Below are 18,901 nucleotides of genomic sequence, written 5' to 3'. Positions count from 1 at the left end.
AGGTCTGAAGATTAATGGCCACAGTCTTCACTATTCTAATACCCCATACGAGTTTCTGAAGCTGTATGAAATCACCAAATAGTCAGCAGAATGAATATGGAAACACATCACACTACTTAAATTAATTTATACAAGTACAATGAAAACTTTCCCTTGTTAATTCATCTCTATAAATAAAACAAAAGCTCTCCCTCATTAACCCCTTCCACACTGAGACACATTTCTATCTTGGTTATTTTGATGTGATTTGATGATTTTATTTGCATCAGGAAGGATCTATGGAGGTCAGAAGATTAATGGCCAGTCTTCACTATTCCAATTCCCACATATGTTACTGAAGCTGTATGAAATTGCCAAATAGTAGTCACAATGAATATAAAAACATGTCCTGGTACTGAAAAGGTTAATTCATCTCAAGTTAATAAAGACACAATATTTCTCATTTCTCCGCTTTCTATTACAGCAAACTTGGGTATTATGAGGTTACATGGATTTTACACTCATATCCTAAATATTTAAAGTGCGTGCCATTAGATCAATTTCTTAGTTTTCTTATGTTCTACAAGGCTAATTAATTAACCCTTCAGTACTGGGACACATTTCTACCTTGAGATTTGTGTACAATTAGACCATAGACACTGGGAAGGGTCTATGGATGTCAGAAGATTAATGGCCACAGTCTTAATTCCCCACATGAGTTTCTGAAGCTGTATAGAATCACCAAATAGTAACCAGAATGAATATGGAAACCCGTCCTGATACTGAAAGGGTTACTGCATAAACTGTCCAGAGCCTTCTTGACGTTTAAATCACGTGCTGTCACATTATCTTATTTTTATTATTATTTTTTTATGCACAAGGCTAATTAATGCAAGGACTCTCCCATATCATTCTTGACATTGAAATCACATACAGGTAACTCTTGCTTTATGCGTGTTTAATTTACGCACTTTCGTTAACACGCGACTGAAAAAAATATTGTAATTAATTAAATTTGCGCAATCGGTTTGCTTATACACGATTTGGACCACATCCCACATCCCCCCTATTATCTATTGTTTCTTATGAGAATTACAAGTTTGTTTTACACGAATTTTGAAATATGCAATGCCTCTTGGAACGCATCTAACGTGTAAATCGAGTTACCTGTACTGTCATATTAATTAATTTATTTATTATTTTTTTTCCTTATGTGCTACAAGGCTAATTAAATACATGAACTCTCCCGCATCCTTCCTGACAGTAACCCCTTCAGTACCAGGATGCGTTTTCATATTTATTCTGCTTGCTATTTGGTGATTTGAAACAGCTTCAGAAACTCATGAGGGAATTAAAATAGTGAAAACTAGCCATTAATCTTCTGACATCCATAAATCCTTCCTAATGTAAATAAAATGGTCTAATAACACCAAAAATTCATAATAAAAGTGTTCTAGTATTGAAGGGGTTAAAATCACCAACATCATATTAATTTTTTTTTTTTTTTTTTTTTTTTTTTTTAGATACTACCAGGCTAACTAATGCAACAACTACCTACTGCCCTACTCGGAAAATATTTAAACAAGTGCCTTTAAATTTAATTCCTGGTTACTTTCTCTCTTTTTAATACACTTAATACAAGAATCAACTGCCTTCCTTGTCACTTCCAATATATCATAACCAAGTGCCTTTTGATTCATTCTTGTTTTCTCTCTCTCTTTTTTACCATGTGGGCTTTTCACAGGAATTTCTGGGCTAAAGGGAATACTTTTTTGGGTACCTCCTATCTCAAAGCCCATCTGCTAGGAAACCATTGCCCCGAGTGAGGAAGCCCAACCTACACTTGGACCGTGGACAGGATTCGAACCCGTGCGCTTGGAGACCCCTTGGACCCCAAAGCACGCATGGTTTCACTGTACTACGGCAGCTCCTCTTCTTCCGTTTTTCATACACTAAGGCTTAATCAATACCTTCCTCCACTGCTTTCACTGCCTTCACTTTCCATCCTTCATATTTCAGTTAAGTGCACCTGACATATTCTCGCCTCTCCTCTCTCTGTGCCTTCAAAATATTCATCTCAACTGCCTAATGGCTTTCTAATTCATACATTGCATTTCCAAGACAATTAATACAACTGCTTTCACACTTAGATCCTTCATACTATTTAACCCTTCAATACCAGGACACATTTTCATATTCATTCTGGTTACTATTTGGTGATTCTATACAGCTTCAGAAACTCATGTAGGGATTAAAATAGTAAAGACTGTGGCATTACTCTTCTGACCTCCACAGACCTTTCCCAATGTCAATAAAATGGTCTGATGGTACATAAATCTCAAGGTAAATATGTGTCCCAATACTGAAGGGATTAAAATAGGGAAACTTGTGGCCATTCATCTTCTGACCTCCATAGACCCTTCCTAATGTCAGTAAAATGGTCTAATGGTACATAAATCTCAAGATAAAAATGTGTCCCAATACTGAAGGGGTTAAAATAGTGACAACTGTGGCCATTAATCTTTCGACCTCCAATGACCTTTCCTAATGTCAATAAGATGGTCTACTCACACCAACAATTCATGATAAAAATGTGTTCTAGTAAAAATGTGTTCTAGTACTGAAGGTGTTAAACTCAGTGCCTTTACTTCAATATATCTTTTTGACACATTAAGGCTGGGTGTTATAAGGTTCTGTTGCTGCATCACACTCAGATACTAGTGAACATTAACCCAACTTAGAGTAACTCAAATCCTACTTAATGTTAACCTAACCTAACCAAACCAAACCCAAAACAAACATTAACTTAAACCAACCAAATCTATCTCGAACCTTAGTCAACATTAACCTAACCAAACTGTACATTAAATCAGTTGAACATGAACCTTATTTCTGCCTAACTTAACCCAACTAAAATTCTAGTAAAAGCATTAACATAACCTAACCAAACATTAAAAGAACTGGAACATAACCTAACTTAACTCAAACCCTAGTAAAAAATAGCCTAGCCTAACGTAACCTAAACCCTAAACAAACCTAACTCATACCCTGGCAAAATGTAGGTTGGGCTTCCTCACTCAGGACAATGGTTTCTTAGCGGGTGGGCTTTGAGATAAGAGGTACCGCGAAAAAGTACCCGCTTTAACCCATAAATTCCCATGAAAAGCCCATATGGTAAAAAAAAATATATAAATAATAATAAATAAATAAATAGAACTAATCCATTCCAACAATAACGCATCTGAACCTTTCTCAAATCCTACCAAAACAACCTAATCTCAAGTACCCAAGGAAAAATTAAATATAAATAAAAACAAAATATAAACTAAATAAAAAATAAATAAATAAACTACTACTACTATTGTCTTATATAGATTACCTTGCTTTTCCTTGTTCTTTATTATTTTTTTATGTAAGAGTACGAAATCTGGCCAAGAGCAACAAAACGATCAAGCATAGCAGTCCGAGAGAGAGAGAGAGAGAGAGAGAGAGAGAGAGAGAGAGAGAGAGAGAGAGAGAGAGAGAGAGAGAGAGAGAGAGAGAGAAAGAATGTGATAAATGTGTTAAAACCTCCCTCTTCAATGAGTTCAGGTCACAGAAGGTGGAAACACAGAAGCAGACAGGGAGTTCCAGTGTGCCAGAGAAAGGGATGAATGATTGAGAGTACTGGTTAACTCTTGCATTAGGGAGGTGGACAGTGGAAGGGTTAATGTGCTTTATCACCTGCATTTTTGATTACTGAAAGTGTTATTCCTCTATTGAGTCTGTTCTTTCATTTATCTCTTGCTACTCGCTAGAACTTGTAAATTTATTCTTTGTTATGTTTTTTCTGTCTTGAAGTTTATAGATTTCATTGTTTTTGTAGTGTTTCTTTTCTTTTATATCTCAAAAGGGTCTATGTTCTTTTCAGTCACCTGTTCTTTCATTTTTCCTCCATAGTTACTCATTAGAACTTGTAAATCTGTTCTTTATTGCTGCTACTCTATGTTGATATTTATAGATTGTTTTTAGTACAGTTTTTTCTTTTTCTATTTAATGACAGGGTTATTTATGTTTTTATTAAGTCACCTGTTCTTTCATTTACCTCTCGTTACTTGTTAGAACTTATAAATTTATTCTTTATTACTGCTTTCTTTTTTTTATATTTATAGATTTGTTTTTAGTAGAGTTTATTGTTTTCTATTAACTAATGCGGTTGTTTGTGTTTTCTTCGGCCACCTGTTCCTTCATTTACCTCTCGTTACTTGTTAGAACTTTTAAATTTATTCTTTATTGTTGCTTTTCCTTCTTGGTGTTAATACATTCCTTAATTTTTAGTAGAGTAAATTGTTTTTCTATTTAACGACAGGGTTCTTTGTTTTATTAAGTTTCCTATTCCTTCGTTCACCTCTCATTACTTATCAAAACTTGTACATCTATATTTTATTACTGTTTTTCTTTCTTGATGTTAATAGATTCCTTAATTTTTAGTAGAGTAAATTGTTTTTCTATTTACTGAGAGGGTTATTTATGTTTTATTAAGTCTCCTGTTCCTTCGTTCACCTCTCATTACTTATTAGAACTTTTAAATCTGTTCTTTATTTGTGCTTTTCTTTGTTGATATTTATAGATTTGATTGTTTTTAAGTTTATTGTTTTCTGTTTACTAAAAGGGTTAATGTGTTTTATTCAGCCACCTGTTCCTTTGTTTATCTCTCATTACTCATCAGAGCTTGTACATCTGTTCTTTATTGCTGATTTTTTTCTAATGTTTGTAGATTTCATTGTTTTTAGTAGTCTTTTTAATTACTGAGAGGGTTATTTATGTTCTATTCAGCAAATATTAACCTATCCTAACCTAACTCAAATCACAGCAAAATATTCAATCTAACCTAACCCAACTCAAACTGTAGGAAGTCTAACCTAACCTAACTCAGACTAGTAACCTAACCACCCTATCCTACCTCAGACTGGAGGAAAAAAAAAATAAATAAATAAAATAAAATAAAATAAATAAATAAATAAATAAATAAAATAAATGAATAAAAAATAAAAGTTCAGATCGTAGCAAACATTTAATCTCACCTAACCTACTCAAATAACCTAGCTCAAATCATCCCCAACATTAACCTAACCTAACCTAGCCGGCAGCAATCACTACCCTAACTTAACTCAAACTGTACCAAACCTAACCCAACCTAATTCAGTTCCTAAAAAATAAATAATAAATACATAGATAAAAAATAAAATAAATAAATAAAATAAATGAATCAACTAATCTAACTTAACTCACAACAAACATTAGCTTAACCTAACTTAAACTAACCCAACCCAACTCACTTCCTGAACAAATAAATAAATAAATAAATAAATAAAAGAAATAGAATAGAATAAAATAAACTAGTGTAACTCCAACATTAACCTAACCTAACCTAAATCCCAGCAAGTAATAATGTAACCCAACCACACACGGCACTCTGTGTTTTATGTTTTCTCTTTTCCGCGGCCTCACTTTTGCCTCCTGTAATGCCAGTCTACCTTTTCTTATTGCATGGTGGTGGTGGTGGTGATAAAAGTCTTATACTAGTGTTCAATTATCTTTTTCTTTTGTATAATAGAAAATAAGGATGTTGAGAGGTGGTGGTGGTGGTGGTGGTAAGAGTAATGTGATGATGGTGATGATGGTGATGACAATAGTGATGTAATTCTTGTAACACTCTCTTCCCTATCTTCATGTGCTACTACCATCACCACTGCATAAAAAAAAAATAAATAAATAAAAAAAAATAAAAAAATAACGACTTCTTACATTCTTAGTATTCACCACCACCACCACCACCACCACCACCACCACCACCACCACACACACACACACACACACACACACAGTACTAACACCAATGCTACTCTGCCATCACACTTGCCCTCTTAACCCTTTCAGTACCAGGATGCATTTCCATATTAATTCTGGTTACTATTTAGTTATTTTGTACAGCTTCAGAAACTTTTGTGAGGGATTAAAATAGTGAAGACTGTGGCCATTAATCTTCTGACCTCCAAAGACCCTTCCTAATGTCAATAAAATGGTCTAATTGTACACAAAACTCAAGGTAAAAATGTGTCTCAGTACTGAAGGGGTTAGAATAGTGAAGACTGTGGCTATTAATCTTCTGACCTCCATAGACCCTTCATGATGTCAATGAAATGGTCTAATGGTACACAAAACTCAAGGTAAAAATGTGTCCCAGTACTGAAGGGATTAACACTCCTTGGGCATACTAAAATCATCTTTCCTTGCATAAGATATTAAAGCAAAACAAACTGACAGATAGACGACACAAAACACAAAGCAATAAAACAGTAATGAGGCAAAACAAAATGACAGATAACAAGAATGACAGGTGGACAGATGGACCGACCAGACAGACAGACAGACAGACACAGACAAGAACAAAAATAAAAAAATAATCAATAAATAAATAAATAATGAAACAGAACAAAATGACATAGCAAGAATGACATACAGACAGACATAAGTACAAAGAAAGAAGGATAAAATACATGTAAATAAACAAAATAAATAAATAAATGAGCAAAACACCTTGGAAGACATGGACATACATACAGACAGACAGACAGAGTGACTGAACTAACCAGGATAAAGCAGCAAATTGTGTTAAAGGTCACGTGGCAGAGCATAATTCCATCAGTCTTCCCCACCACACACCACACACCACCACCACTAACACCACTAATTCCGTCAGTCTTCCCCACCACACACCACACACCACCACCACTAATTCCATCACTAACACCCACACACCACCACCACTAATTCCATCAGTCTTCCCCACCACACACCACCACCACTAACACCACTAATTCCATCACTCTTTCCCACCACCCACCACACACCACACACCACCACCACTAACACCACTAATTCCATCATTCTTCCCCACCACCACCACTAACACTAATACCACTAACACAAACACCAATACTGCTTACATATCACACCTGTCTTGCTTCCAACACTCCCTCACAATGATGAACAAAGTGAAAAGAGTAGAAGCAATCCAGTACAAGTTACAAGTTATATATTTTTTTTTTTTAGTAAACAGGTGATTTTTAAGTGCAAGGCGAGTGAAATACCAAAATAAGAATCGCTGTTATTTTGTGGTATATGATTTTGAAGTGAAAAGTAGAAGCAAAATATTACAAGTTATATTTTCTTGAGTAAACAAATTATTTTTTAGTGCAATACAATGTCAAAACAGTATTAGTTATAGTACTGTGCTTGAGTGTGGAGGTGGGGAAATAGACTAAATTGAAATTGTACTAGTGATGTTTATAAGTAGCCAGTGATGTTGCAATGAGTGATTTTCCAGCACAAAACGAGTGTAACATCAAAATATTACTAGTTATAGCACTGTATTAGAGCGTGGAGGTATGAAAATGACTGAACAAACTGCACACGTGATGTTTATAAGCAGCCAATAATGTTTCAGACACTTGTGATATTGAAACAAGTGTTGATCTGAATGTATTGAGTGTGTGGGTGAAAAGTTACTTGAGTGTGTTGGTGAAAAGTTACAAGATTCATAAGTACAAAGGCTTGTCTTCAGAAACCCTTTGCTCTCTCACCATCACTGCTTTCCAAAGGCTCCAGACGAAGATACTTGTGTTTTTAAGAGCATTTTTATGGTTCTGGTGACGGATTGGCAAGATTTCTAGTTTACTAAAAGGCGAAACTGTCTTGAAAACCTGGCTACTGTCCTCTGCAGCCTTGGAAGATCAACATAGTGAGAGAATAAAGTGTTTCTAAGGATGTTTTTAAGGTTCTGGTGATAGATTGGCAAGATTTCTAGTTTATTAAAAGGAGAAACTGTCTTGAACATTCTGCTAGTTGTCTCAGTGGCCTTGGAAAATTGTCATAGTGAGAGGGAAGGCATTTCTGAATAGGGGCAAAAAAAGTCACACACAGTACTAATGCCAATACTATTTTGCTGTCACATTTGCCTCACTTAAAACACTCTCTCGCCACACTAAATGACGACTTCTACTGTTTCTTGTATCTTTTGTAATAATTCAATCTTCTAACTTTTCACCTACACCATTAAACAAAAAGGCCTACTGCGATGCCAGTCCCCGAACAGAGAGAGAGAGAGAGAGAGAGAGAGAGAGAGAGAGAGAGAGAGAGAGAGAGAGAGAGAGAGAGAGAGAGAGAGAGAGAAGCAGGGAATTCAGATGAACACTTATTTCTATGTCACAAGTGTCTGCCACATAACTTTAGCTACATATAAATATCACTTGTACAATTTGATCATTTTTCACCTCCACACACAAACTCAGTATTGTAACTAATGTCATTTTGAGATCATACTCGTCTTACACTTAAAAATCACTCGTTTACTAAAAAAAAAAAATAATAAAAATAAATAAATAAATGAATGAATGAATAAGTAAAATAAAATAAATAATAAATAATTAAATAAAAAAAGATCAAAAAGTACAGGATTGGTTCTTGCTTCTACTTTTTAACTCAAGACACTTCAAAGCAATACCACAAATAAAACTGATTCTTATTTTGGTATTTCACTCATCTCACTTAAAAATCTTGTTTACTTAAAAAAAAACACACATTTTCTATTTGATTGTTTTTACTTTTTCACTTTGAGACACTTACGGCCATATTCCGAAATGCCTTTTCTTCCCACTACACAACTTTCCACGGCCAGAGACAACCAGCTGTATTTTCAAGACAGTTTCTTCTTTTCATGAACTAGAAATCTTGCCAATCTATCACCAGAACCATAAAAACATCCTTACAAATACCTTTTCTCTCACTATGACAATTTTCCACGGCCACAGAGACAACCAACTGCATTTTCACGACAGTTTCTTCTTATAATGAAGTAGAAATCTTGCCAATCCATCACCAGAACCATAGAAATATGTAATACTCTTACAAAACACGAGTATATTCACCTGGAGCAACAGAAAGCAATGGTGGTGGGAGCAAAGCAATTCAGAATAAGGGCCACAAAAGCAACACTACAAACTAAAACCTATTCTTATTTTGGTATTTCCCTCATCTTACACTTAAAAATTTCTCATTTACTCACAAAATACAACTTCTATTTGACTGTTTTTACTCTTTTTCACTTAGACACTTCAAAGCAATACTAAAAAATAAAACCAATTCTTAATTTGGTATTTCACTTGTCTTACACTTCAAAAGCTCTTATTTGCTGAGAAATAAATAAATGAATAAAAAGGGATAATAACAAATAGCTACTTTAATGTTTTCAATTTTCACGACAAAAAAATAAAAAAGTACCAAGATCAACATTATTTCTGCCAGCACACGTGCCTCACTCTAAAAATTGTTCCATCAAACTTAAAAATCACTTGTTTACTAAAAAATAATATTAGCCTGTACTACTTGAATCAATTTCCACAACAAAACACTTCAAACACTTCAAAACACTAAAGATCAACAGTATTTTCCAACACAACACCAGCTTCACTCTAAAAGTTGTCCCCTCATTTCAGAATCTCTCGTTTACTCAAGAACTTCTATCTGACTGTTTTACTTTTACTTCAACACTTCAAAACACTACCATAAAACAACACCAATTCTTATCTTGATATCTCACTAACATCTCCACACACCCACTCCCTCTTCCTTCCCTCCTCTTCCCTCCTCTTCCTTCCCTCTCCTCTCTCCTTGTCTTGCGCCTGACCTCTCGTGTACTCAAAAATGTTAACCTTTACTTGAATCCTTGACTTTCCTAACAAAACATTTCAAAACACTGAGGATTAATATTATTTTCTGACACAACACCTGCTTCATGCTAAAAGTTGTCCCATCATTTAAAAATCCTTCGTTTACCCAAGAATATATCACTTTTTTTTTTTTCCACTTCAACACACTTCAAAACAGTACCACAAAACACCACCAATTCTTATTTTGATATCACACTTGTCTTGCACCTAATCTCTCATGTACTTTGAATCCCTAACTTTCACAAGACACTTCAAACACCTCAAAACACTAAGGATCAACACTTTTTTCTACACAACAACTGCTCCACTCTAAAAGTTGTCCCATCATTTAAGGAACTCTCGTTTACTCAAAAATGTTAACATGTATTACTTAAATCCTTGACTTTTACAACAAGACACTTCAAACACCTCAAAACACTAAGGATCAACATCATTTTCTGACACCATACCCACTTCACTCCAAAAGTTGTTCCGTCACACTTAAAAATCTCTTGTTTACTAAAAAGATATCAACTTGTACTACTTGAATCCCTAACTTTCACAAGACACTTCAAAACACTAAGGATCAACATTATTTTCTGACACCACACCCACTTCACTCCAAAAGTTGTTCGTTCCGTCACACTTAAAAATCTCTCATTGACTCAAAAAATATCACTTTCCTTTGATTGTTTTTACTTTTTTCAACTTCAAGACACTTCAATACAGTAATAAAATATAAAACCGATTCTTATTTTGGCATTTCACTTGTGTCGCTGAAAAAAATGTCTTGTTTACTTAAATATATAACTTGTACTGGATTGTTTTAACCCCCCTTCACTTTAAGACACTTCAAAACACACTAAAGATTAATCCGTCACTCTAAAAACTGTCCCTTCACACCTAAATTCTTACTAACTTAAAATAAAAAAATAAAGTAAAAAAAAAAAACTTCCTACTTCCTTAAAACAATAATAAATACTTCCTACCAACTTAAAATGAACCAAAAACATAAAAAAACACTTCTAGCTTTCAAAACACAAAAAACACTTTAACCTCTTCAGTAGCATGAGGGATTAAAATAGTGAAGACTATAATCATTAATCTTCTGATCTCCACAGACCCTTCCTAATGTCAATAAAATGGTCTAATTGTATACAAATATCAAGGTGAAAATGTGTCCCACTATTGAAGTGGTTTGTGATTTTATACACCTTCAGAAACTTATGTGGGAGATTAAAATAGTGAAGACTGTGGCCATTAATTTTCTGTCCTCCATAAACCCTTCCTAATGTTAATAAAATGGTCTAATCATACACAAATCTCAAGGTAAAAATGTGGCCCAGTATTGAAGGGGTTTGTGATTTTATACACCTTCAGCTGGCCTGAACTAGAGCCACCTTGACCAACTACACCACCAAGCCCCTGGTGAAAAAAAAAGGCCCGTAACAATGAAAATGATTGAGACAGCAATGATAAATGATGATGACGACACTATGGGGATGACGCCACCAATAATGGTGACGACACAGCCATTTTAATGAATGGAAAGAATGAAATCAGGAAACATAAAGAACTATACAATTTTAACCTTTTCAGCATTGACGCATTTCCATATTCATTCTGGTTGCTATTTGCTGATTTTATACAGCTTCAGAAACTTATGTGGGGATTCAAATAGTGAAGACTGTGGCCATTACTCTTCTGCCCTCCATAGACCCTTCCTAATGTCAATAAAATGGTCTAATCATATCTAAAACTCAAGGCAAAAATGCATCCCAGTGCTGAAGGGGTTAAAAGTATGCAACTTCAAGCTTAACACTTCAAACAATCACTACAAACATCTTAAAATAGTGGAAATATATGAAAGATGTCATAAATAGCAATAATAAGTAGATAAAAGATGAAATAAACATAACATATAGAAGTAAATGAAAGAGGAAATAGAAATTAATGAAATATAGTGAGAAAACATTAGAAAAGAACTACAGACATCTGAAAATAGTGGAAATATGAGATGTAAAAATGAGTAATGAATAAATAAAGGGTGAAATAAACATAGGAAGTAGCAGTAAATGAAATAGCAAATAGAAATGAATGAAATATGACAAGAAAACATTAGAAAAGAACTGCAGACATCTTAAAATCAAGGAAATATGAGAAAGATGTGAAAAAATAGTAATAAATAGATAAAACGGTGAAATAAACCTAACAAGTAGAAATAAATGAAATAGTAAAAAGAAATAAATGAAATACAACAAAAACCTTTAGAAAATAACAATGTGTATCTTAAAATAGTGAAAATATACGAGAATCTTTCAAAAATAATGATAAATAGATACATAAAGGATGAAATAAACATAGAAAATATAAATAAATGAAAAACAAATATAAATAAATGAAAAAAATAATAAAAACCTTTAGAAAATAGCTATAAATATTAAAAAATAGTGGAAATAATGATAAATAGGTAGATAAAAAGGTGGAATAAACAAAAGAAATAGAAATAAATAAAAAACACATGAATGAAAAATAACATCCTTTAGAAAACATTATAAACATCTCAAAATGGTGAAACTATGAGAACGAGATGTGATGAACCAATAATGATAAATAGATAAGTGGTAAAATGAACACAACAAATAGGAATAAATGCAAATAAGGAAATAAACGCTTAAAAACACAATAGATGAAATAAAAACAAAAATAAATAAATAAATGAAGCTGAACTAACAAAAACTAATAAGGATGAATTATTAAGTGGTAAAATGAACACAACAAAGAGAAATAAATGCAAATAAGGAAATAAACGCCTTAAAAACACAATAGATGAAATAAAAACAAAAATAGATAAACAAATGAAGCTGAACTAATAAAAAAAAACACAAACATCTTGATAAATTTTAAACATAAGATAAAAATAAAGAAAAACAATAAAAAAATTAAGAAACAGCAAAGATAAGAAAACAAAAGCAAGGAAGACGAAAAGAAAGAAAAAAACAAGAAAAACATAAAAAAAGAATGAAAACGAAAAAGGAAGAAAAGGAAAAAAAAAAATTAACAAGGAAGGGAGAGAGAGAATGACAGGGTGAACATTGACAAGGGTGACAAACAGACAGACAGACAGAGATAGATAGATAGATAGACATGGACAATGACAGACAGACAGAGATAGATAGGTAGATAAACAAACAAACAAACAAACAGACAGACAGACAGACAGACAAACAGATAGATAAATAGACAGACAGATAAGTAGGCAGGCAGATAGGCAAATAGATAGATAGATAGATAGATAGATAGATAGATAGATAGATAGATAGATAGATAGACAGACAGACAGACAGGAGATAAGGACAGATGCAGAACAGGGTCAATAAAAAAAATAAGGGTGAGAAATAACGAATAAATAGATATACAGATGGATAGACAAAGAGACGGACACAGAGATATACAGACCAGGGTGACAGGGTGATGAAATGCTAAACAGGGTGAAGGAAAAAGAAAGGATAAGGAAGGATACAGGGTGAGAGAAAATTGAACAGGGTGAGTGAGGAAGACAGAGGCAGGGTGACAGAAGGGGGAGATATAAATGAACAGGGTGAGTCAAGATATGAGACAGACAGACAGACAGGGTGATAAACAGAACCAGGGTGAATAAGAATGAGACACAGACACAGGCAAGCAGGGTGACAGAATGAAGATATAAAAATAGGGTGAATGACAGGGTGATAGATACAGAAACAGGGTGAATAAGAATGAGACACGCACACAGACAGACAGATAGGCTAGCAGGGTGACAGAATGAAGATATAAAAATAGGGTGAAGACTGACAGACACAGACAGGTAGCCAGTGACAAAAACAGGGTGAATGAGAGAGTGCAAGGGTGAGGAACGGAGAATAAGAAACAGACAGACAGGCAGGCAGGGTGACAAAAACAGGGTGAATGAGAGTGCAAGGGTGAGGAAGAAATATGACAGACAGACAGGGTGAGAGAAACAGAATCAGGGTGAAGGACGAGACACAGACAGACAGACAGACAGACAGACAGGCAGGCAGGGTGACAAAAACAGGGGTGCAAGGGTGAGGAAGGGAGAACAAGACAAAGACAGACAAAACAGGGTGACAAGAAAAGATTAGGGTGCAAAGAAGAAGGGGGAGAAATAAAAGGAAGAGGCAGACAAACAGACAGACAGGGTGACAGTGCAAGGGTGAGGAAGGGTGAACAAGACAAACAAACAGACAAACAGACAGGGTGACAAGAAAAATTAGGGTGCAAGGAAGATAACGGGAAAAAATTGTGAGAGAGAGAGAGAGAGAGAGAGAGAGAGAGAGAGAGAGAGAGAGAGAGAGAGAGAGAGAGAAGAAAAATTAGGGTGAAGGAAGAAAAATAGGGAGAGAATTAAGAGTAGAGACAGACAAACAGACAGACAGGGTGACAGAGTGCAAGGGTGAGGAAGGGAGAGTAAGACAGACAAACAGACAGACAGACGAGAAAAAATAGGGTGAAAGAAAGAAGAATAGGGAGATAATTAAAAGCGTAGACAGACAAACAGACGAACAGGGTGACAGGGTAGGGTGACAGAATAGGTTAGGTTAGGGAGAGTAAGGGAGGCTGAGGGAGAGGAGGAGAGAGGGAGAGAGAGGGAGAGGGAGGAGGAGGAGAAGCAAATGGAGGAGGAGGGAGTAACATTCACCACGCCACCTCTTACTCCTCTCTCCCTTACTCTCCCAGGCTCTCCCTTACTCTCCCGGCGCCTCCCTCCTCGCGCCCTGCTCACCCTGCCGCCGTGACGCCCTGTAAAGTAAAACAAATCAACAAACAACACCAAAAACAAACAAAAATCATCAATAACTCAAGCGATAGCCAGGGTCCCCAGTCGGCCTCGTCCCTAAGGCCTCTCTTATTTTCCACTATTTCTCTGCTTTCTCGCTATTCTCCCACGCTCCTTTGCTATCTAAATATCCCCCGGTGTCTTATGTACTAGTGGCGCCCCTTACCTGGTGTCTATTGGCCTCCTACATGGTGGAAATTGAGGAATATAAGCACGGTGTGGCCCCTCTCTGCATGCATCATGGCGGCGGGTCACGTGACTTCACCCTCCCTCTCTCCCTCTCCCTGTCTCTCCCTCTCTCTCTCTAGTCTTCCTCTCTCCCGCTAGGTTTAAATTGGGTTCATGTTCCTGTTTATTATATTATTTGACTTTGCTTTGCCTTTTTCTATCTTTGTTTCTTTATCTCTTTCATTTCTTCCCTTTCTTCCTCTATTTTCTCTCTCTTTCCTTCTTTCTCTAGTCTTCCCTCTCTCTCTCTCTCTCTCTCTCTCTCTCTCTCTCTCTCTCTCTCTCTCTCTGCTTCTTCTATTATTTTTCAACTTAATTTCCTTCTTCTACTCATTTATTCTCTTAATTTCTTCTTTTGTTTCTCTTTCTCTCTCTCTCTCTCCTTCTCTCTCTCTCTCTCTCTCTCTCTCTCTCTCTCTCTCTCTCTCTCTAGGTTTAAATCGGGTCTATGTTCCTGTTTCTTACATTATTTGACTTTGCTTTTCTTCTTTTTTTCTATTCCTCTCTCTCTCTCTCTCTCTCTCTCTCTCTCTCTCTCTCTCTCCACCTGCCCATTTTATTTTCCCACCTGGTTAACCCTTTCCTATGACATCTTTATAAAGGTTCAATAAGCATGAATGGAGGAAGCAAAAGTGAATGTTGAATGGCCAAGAAAGTTATAAAGGATGTGAATCATTTGTAAAGGATTAAATGTTTTTTTTCTTTTCTTAGTTTTTTATTTAATTGTTGATTGATTTGTAAAAGGTTTAGTGTGTGTGTGTGTGTGTGTGTTTTTTTTTTTGTTATTGATTGATTTATAAAGGATTAAATTTGTGTTTTGTTCATTTCATTTTCTAATTGTTGATTGATTTGGAAAGGATTTATTTTATTTTTTTCATTTTTTTTATCTAACTGTTGATATCTATTTATGTTGAAACAGCTTCAGTAGAGAAAGCTTTAGTTATTATTCTTTTTATTATTATTATTATTACTATTATTTTTTTTTTCTGATTCATATAGTGTATCAATGTCAATTTTTTTTTTTTTTTTGTACTTTTGATGTACAGTATTATTATCATTATTGTTATTATTATCATTATTTTTTTGTTTATTTTTTCCTTATCAGTTTTTCTTCTTTCATTATTCTCCCTTTTCTTTAAGTTATACAGGGAGTGAATGATTTGTAAAGGATTAAGTGTAATTTTTCATTTTTTTAATCTAATTTTCTATATTTATTAATGTAGAGACAAATTCAGTTTTTCTTTTATTATTATTATTATTATTATTATTATTATATCATTATTATTATTATTATTATTATCATTATCATTATTATTATTATTATTATCATTATTATTATTGTGATTCATATATCATACCTCTATTAAATTCTTGTACTCTCTGATGTATTATTGTTACCATTATCATTATTTCCTTGTTTATTTTTCTTATCATCATTGTAATCATCCTTATTTTATCTTTATTTTCATTGTCAATTCATTTTGCTCTAATTTGTCAGTTTATCTTATCAAGTAATCCAGTTTGTCAATTTCCTCTTCCTTTTCTTATCATCTTTTATTCTATTCATACTTTTTTTCTCTTGTGTAATTTATTGTACTGTACTTTTAATTTCATCCTCTTGTTTCTCTGTTTACTATTTCCATCCTTATCTTTCTTTTTCTCCATCATCATTTCCTCCTCTTCTTCCTCATCTTATTAATCTCTTCCTGTGCTTTTTTTTTCTTCTTTTTATTATTGTGCTTTATTGCAGTTTTCCTCTTCTATATCTATGTTGACCCATTTCACTTGTTTTGTCTTTCATTTCCCTTTTATTGGCTCAGCTTTACCACACTCACCAATAACCTATTCTTCCCCTATTCTTCAGTGTTATTACTACATGCTTCCTTATCTATTATCCTTTCTGTTGACCTATTTCCCTTATTTTGTCTTTGTTTTCCTTTTTCTTTCATTGGCTCAGCTTTACAACACCAATAACCTATTCTTGCCCTATTTTTCAGTGTTATTACTACATGCTTCCTTATTTACTGCCCCTTTTCTTGACCCATTTCTCTTATTTTGTCTTTTATTTCCCTTTTATTGGCTCAGCTTAACCACACTCACCAATAACCTATTCTTCCCCTATTCTTCAGTGTTATTACTACATACTTCCTTATTTATTAGCCTTTCTGTTGACCTATTTCTCTTATTTTGTCTTTTATTTCCCTTTTATTGGCTCAGCTTTACCACACACACCAATAACCTATTCTTCTCCTATTCTTCAGTGTTATTACTACATGCTTCCTTATTTGCTACTCCATAAACACTCTGAAACATCTTTAAATTGACTTTTTCTACATCCACCTTCCATGCATCTTTCAACTGGGTAGATAACTAAGTACTGCAAAATATTCTTTCTTTTTGTTAATTTCTTTCCTTCATTACGCTTTTGTGCATTTTATTGATTCTTATAACCAGATTTTGCCTTTAATAGGGTAGATAGGTACAAAATTTATTCTCTCTTGTTGATTTCTTTATTTCATTACCATTATATTTATCTTCATTTATTTCTATAGCCAGCTTCTGTCAATTCTCTTTTTTAAGTTAATTTCTTTCCTTACTTACTAAACACTAAACACATCTCTATTTATTTCTACAACCACCTTCTGTCTTTCAAGTGGGTAATCGTTGCAAAATTAGTTCTTTTTATTAATTTCTTTGTATTTGCTTATCAAGATTTTGTTTTGGTTTAGTTTTGTGGTGAAAGAGTTAAAGAATGTACAAAGTTTGCTCTCAGATGATACATAAATTTTTCACCAGCCAGTACTACAAGATGGCATTAGTTAGATACATATATTTATTGTCATTTTTTAAGATTTTTTTAAAGAGTTTTTATATATTTGGGATTAGTTAGCTATGTACAGTATATTTATTGTTATTTTTTGAGATTTTTTTTTTGAAGAGTTTTGAATATACCTTTTTTTTTTTTTCATTTGTTGTATTTCTTTATCCAACAATAATGAGTTAGTTTTTTTTTTTTCTTCTTCTCTCTTCTTCTTCTTCTTCTTCTTCTTCTTCTTCTTCTTCTTCTTCTTTTCTTCTTCTTCTTCTTCTTCTTCTTCTTTCTATTACCATTTTATTCTTCCTCCCAGATTAATTAAGTGACTTGTTCTGTCTTTCACCTGTGAATATATTTAGTTACCTACATAAATATTTAACTTTCATTTGTAGAGTTTGTAAGAGTTTTGTATATGGTGTATGTACCTTTTTATCTAACATGTTACCACTATTTTCCTTCCTTGATCCTCTTCTGCCCCTTATTCTGTTTTACTTCTTCCCTTCCTGCCAGAGACATACAAATTTAATGCCATTTTTTTAGCTTTTAAGAGTTCTGTATATGCTTTCTTCCTTCTTCCTTCTTTTTCTTTTCATCTAAGTCTTTTTTTTTATCACTGCTTTCCTTCCTTGATCCTCTTCCTTTTCCTGTTCTACTTACTTCTTCCTTCCTGCCAAAGACATATAGATTTAATGCCATTTTTTTTTAGCTTTTAAGAGTTCTATATATGTTTTTCCTTTTTTTTTTTTTTTTAATCTAAGTCTAAGTTTTCCTTCCCCCTCATGTTCTTCCTCCTGTTGTTTGGTTCTTCCTCTCTGCAGCATTACATATAAATCTAATCTTATTTTCTAAAGCCTTTAAGAGTTTTGTAAATGCTTTCTGCCTTTTTTCTATTTTTCCTTTCATCCAAGTCTTCATTTATCACTGTTTTTATTTCCCTCATGTTCCTCTTCCTGTTTGATTCTTCCCTCTCTGCAGCATTACATATTATTTCAAACCTATTTTCTGAAGCCTTTAAGAGTTCTGCATATTTTCTTCCTTTTTTTTTTGTTATTTAATTCTTTATCTATTGCTATTTTCCTTCCTTTGTTCCTCCTTCTTCCTATACGTAATTTGCTTCATCCCTTCCTGCACCATCAGACTTAGCTATAGATTTGACATTATTTCTAAAGATTCTAAGAGTTTTGTAAATGCTTTCTTCTTTTATTCATTGATTTATTTTTCTATCCAAGGCTTTATTTATCACTATTTCCCTACCCTCTCATCTTCCTTCTCCTGGTTTTCTAGTTCATTCCC

At 33.9% G+C, this 18,901-nt stretch overlaps 1 protein-coding gene across 5 annotated transcripts in view; it reads right to left on the bottom strand.

Moving 5' to 3' along the window:
• Window positions 1–14,878, bottom strand: part of LOC123507790 (probable histone-lysine N-methyltransferase CG1716) — a 92,700-nt gene extending 77,822 nt beyond the window's left edge. For 4 of the 5 annotated variants that reach the window (XM_045260996.1, XM_045261010.1, XM_045261017.1 and 1 more), the window contains exon 1: window positions 14,732–14,878. The gene's annotated coding sequence lies outside the window, so the exon portion shown is untranslated. Of the gene's footprint in view, window positions 1–14,511; window positions 14,529–14,731 lie in introns of all 5 variants that reach the window. The other variant, XM_045261003.1, reaches the window with a different exon arrangement.
• Window positions 14,879–18,901: the final 4,023 nt, after the last annotated feature.

The sequence above is a fragment of the Portunus trituberculatus genome, chromosome 3 (assembly GCF_017591435.1).
Source record: "Portunus trituberculatus isolate SZX2019 chromosome 3, ASM1759143v1, whole genome shotgun sequence".
Lineage (NCBI taxonomy): Eukaryota > Metazoa > Arthropoda > Malacostraca > Decapoda > Portunidae > Portunus > Portunus trituberculatus.
This window is presented reverse-complemented; position numbering and strand designations above follow the sequence as displayed.